This window comes from Mauremys mutica, chromosome 2 (genome assembly GCF_020497125.1).
Source record: "Mauremys mutica isolate MM-2020 ecotype Southern chromosome 2, ASM2049712v1, whole genome shotgun sequence".
Classification (NCBI taxonomy): domain Eukaryota; kingdom Metazoa; phylum Chordata; order Testudines; family Geoemydidae; genus Mauremys; species Mauremys mutica.
The window spans coordinates 287,064,721-287,069,018 of NC_059073.1; positions in this window are offsets into that span (position 1 = coordinate 287,064,721).

Sequence of the window (4,298 nt, forward strand, 5' to 3'; positions counted from 1 at the left end):
ACCCACTGATTCGTGTGTGAGGTAGCCCCGATCCACAGAGGATGTGCGTCTGTCACAGCCGGGGGACTTGGTTCTTTACCTCAAACTGGAAGGACTCAGGTACTTTTCTCTGGAGGTCCCCAAGGCCACTCCTGGCGTTGGACACAATGGCAAGCCACACATAGTGGGGGCTCGCCTCAGCTTTGAACTGTTGTGTGCCTCAGGTGCTAGTGGTGAGCTTCCTCTGTGCAGAGAAGTATGTAACCCACTGGCCAGTGTGTGTTATGTGTCCACTTCGGTGCCCCTCTGTTAGCCCCCACGAGAGAGGCTGGTTCTTCAGCTCAAGCTGTTAGCTCTGGAGAGCCGCAGTTCAATGCTTGGTGTTAGCCAAGATGGCAGCCAAGCCACCACACAGTACTGCTGCATACCAGCCCAATTGGGTGCAGTTCCTGGGCACCCTCAGACATTGAAAGAGTACAAGCAGTTGCTTCTGGGCAGCCATGAGGTAGGCAGGGAATCACTCCCCCTCTGTATTATACCTTAATACAGTGGTTCTCAATCAGGGGTATGCATACCCATGGGGGTACGCAGAGGTCTTTCGGAGGGTACATCAACTCATCTAGATATTTGCCTAGTTTTCCAACAGGCTACATAAAAAGCACTGGCAAAGTCAGTACAAACTAAAGTTTCACACAGACAAGGACTTGTTTATACTGCTCCATATTCTATGCACTGAAATGTAAGTACAATATTTACATTCCAATTGATTTATTTTATAATTACATGGTAAAAATGAGAAAGTCAGCAATGGTGCAGTACTAGTGCGCTGTGACACTTTTGTATTTTGATGTCTGATTTTGTAAGCAACTAGTTTTTAAGTGAGGTGAAGCTTGGGGGTACGCAAGACAAAGCCGATTCCTACAAGGAGTACAGAAGTCTGGAAAGACTGAGAGGCAATGTCTTAATATAACTAGTGCTGCCTACACCTAGATGTCCTGTGTCTGCTGACGTAACACAACCCTTGTTTTTACTTTGTCTCATTTCACACTGTAAGATTGGGGGGGGGCGGCAGGGGGACTTTGTTTTCTTCCTTATCTGTACAGCACCATGCACACCAAGGGATATGCACCGGTGCCAAGAATATAAATAATACCAGTAATGAATCTTTAGCTGCTTTGCTTGATCTGTTCAATTTCAAACAGATTGAGATGTGCTGAGAGGGAGTTATTGCTGCTATATTAAATCTGTCATGCTGGCTGAGGTATGTGATTTAGATAGCTCTAACACCTTTTTTTTTTTTTTAAAGCCCTAACGAGAACAGTAGTTTTGGGCCAGAACCCAAATCGTTAGGGTGTTTTTTTAAAGTTATTTTTAAGAAAATGGTTTTGGCTAAGTACATTGCGAAGGGATAGTTTCCAGTGAATGCATGAGCACTGTAAACTGATTCCTGCTACAGTTGGCATTGACTATGTGAAGATAAATATATCGCAATAGAAACATTAAGTAATTAATCCTCACCGCCCTCGGAGGTAGGGTAAGTAATTATTATTATCCCTAGATTACAGGTCGGGAAATTGAGCCAGAGCAATTGTGTGGTCTGCCCACCACCACAGAGATCCGGAACTAGAATGCAGTATTCCCTTACACCCATGAATGTGGGCAGATCTCTATATTACCTTTTCTATTGAACTGTTGTGCCCATACTCCCCATGACTGGTTTCATGCTGTTTCATTGTGTACCTTTATATACTGGCTGTTTTCATGGAACTTCTTTCTTATGGCACTGAGAGTTAATGGACCTTGAATGAAAGTGGATCCCATGAGTTGGGAGCAGTACATGATGTTGTTATTTACTAGTAGCTGAAAGGTGTGGCAGTCAGGCCAAGTAATGCAACATCTGCCTCATACAACCAATGAAACTGCTGCATGCAAATTAGTTGTAGAGGCTGAGTGGTGATTGGTTGAGTTACCTCTGATATCACAATGGGGTAGGACTCTTGGCATGGCAGATACATGCCTTGCTGTCTCACAAATGCAATTCGCAATGTCTAAATGGCTGAGAACTTAAAAATTGGATGGGAACAGACCACGAATCCCAGTGACGATTGAATCTGGTGATAGTCTAAACAAAAAGAGCCCTGAGCTATGCTTCCCAGCACAGGCGCCGACTTTTCAAAATGCCGGGGGGTGCTCAACCCCTGGCTCCACCCCAGGCTCCACCCACACTCCACTCCTTCCCCCAAAGCCCCACCCCTGCCCCACCTCTTCCCACCCAGTTCCGCCCCCTCCCCTGAGCGTGCCATGTCCTTCCACTTCCCTCCCCCCTCCCAGCCTCCTGCATGCTGTGAAAGCTGTTCACAGTGGGTGGGAGGTGTGGGGACAGAGGGAGACGTGCTGATCAGCAGGGCACATCCGTGGACAGGAGGTGCTGGGGGCAGGGGGAGGTGCTGATAGGTGGGCTGCCGGTGGATGCTAAGCACCCACTATTTTTTCCCCATGGTTGCTCCAGGGCTGGAGCACCCACGGACTCAGTGCCTATGGTTCCCAGGACATCACACTGACTCAGCAGACATTCTAGGCTTGAGAGGAACACAGAGACAGGTGACAGTCCTGGATTCTTACTATATAGATACTTTGTCGTACAGGAGTATGTAGGAGCCCCAGTCGTGGACCCATTGTGCCGGTTCTTTGTGGATGGAGACACCACCTGGGAATTGTGGGTGATTTCCACTGACTGAGCAGCACTGTCAGTCTGATGATCATGAGACCTGAGGATCTAGAGCACATGCTCCTGAAAGACCAGAGCCTTTTCCAGTGCTCCCTCTTGTGGTGAATGTTCTGGTTCTGGAAGTAAAACTGTAGTAAGATGTTTTCTCTCTTATTCAAAGCCACCTCATTGCCCTACTTAAAACTCCCCTTTGCCGAGATGCCTGCTGTTATGTCATTTGCTCTTTACGTATCAAAAATGTGAAGAAACCACGCAGCCACAGCTGGTATAACCATGTTTATTAACTGTACACTAACATGCAAGACCTAGCTGTTGAACCCTCTATTCTGACTGTTTTCTGGCAGCTTCTTAACATATAACGTGGTGAGCACTACTAGAGGGCTCACAATTATTTAAAGGGACACTACCCTATTCCTAGACACTATCCCTTCAAAACACTGGACAATGGCTCAGCTACTGGTATACGAAGCCCACAGCCCATCAGTACTGTCTTATTATTTCTTTGTCCTCCCTGTCTCTCTGTATCCATCTGTGTCTTGTCTTAGACTATAAGCTCTTCAGGGCAGGGTCTGGCTTGTTTGTTTGTTGGTCAGTGCCTAGCACAATGGAGCCTTGGTCCATGACTGTGGCCCCTATATGCCACTACAATACAAATAAGAAATAATAATAATTATTGTTCTCTAACAGTTCATGAGGAAAAAAAAAAGCTCAATCTAGATTCAGAAGACCAGATCCCTAGCCGGTGTAAATGGCAACATTCCATTAAAGCCTACAGAGCTAGGTGATTTAAACCAGCTAAGAAGCTGGCCTGACTTTTCTCCTTATTGTTACTTGGTACCGTTGCTCATTGGGAACCATTAATCAGCAGTGAATTTGTTAGTTCAAACCCAGGGTTTATTATTCAATCATTGAAAGGACTGGTAGATGTTTGAGCTTCCTTCCCTTGTGTGGTGTTGATTGCTATACATACAATATGAAAAGGCTCTCAGTGGGTATTTTATAGCCCATCCATACACCTTGACACTTATTTACAAGAACACTAGACAGCTAATTTCATTGTAATGGCTTGTATACCTTTTCCTTACTCTTAACGGCTTCTTCAGCGTAACACTGCCACTTACCCTAGGGTCATAAAACATTCTCACTTAAGTACCATGGCCCTGAGTCCCAATTCCTTCCACTTGCTCTTCACACATGACAACCTGCATTTAGAATGGAAAGGGCAAATAATTCACCTTGGGTCAGATGCTGGTGTCATTCCTCCACTGAGTAACAGCTCCTCAAAGGGTCCCATCGAAATCAATAGGACCATTCATGGAGTATATTTCAGGGCTTGTCTATACAGAGCAGCAATGTGAACTATGGGGGTGTGATTTCTGGAGCACACTAACATGTTGCTCATTAATTGGTCTGTGTGGAGCTGACCGACACTTATTAAAAGCTCTCTAGTGCACTTTAAAGAATCGCTGTTTGAAACAGCAAGAGGGAACTTTTGATGCACACCAACAGAGTCTACACGGACCTGTTAGAGCACAACACGTAAGCGTGCTTTAGAAATCACACCTGAATAGAGCACTTTGCTGCTCTGTGT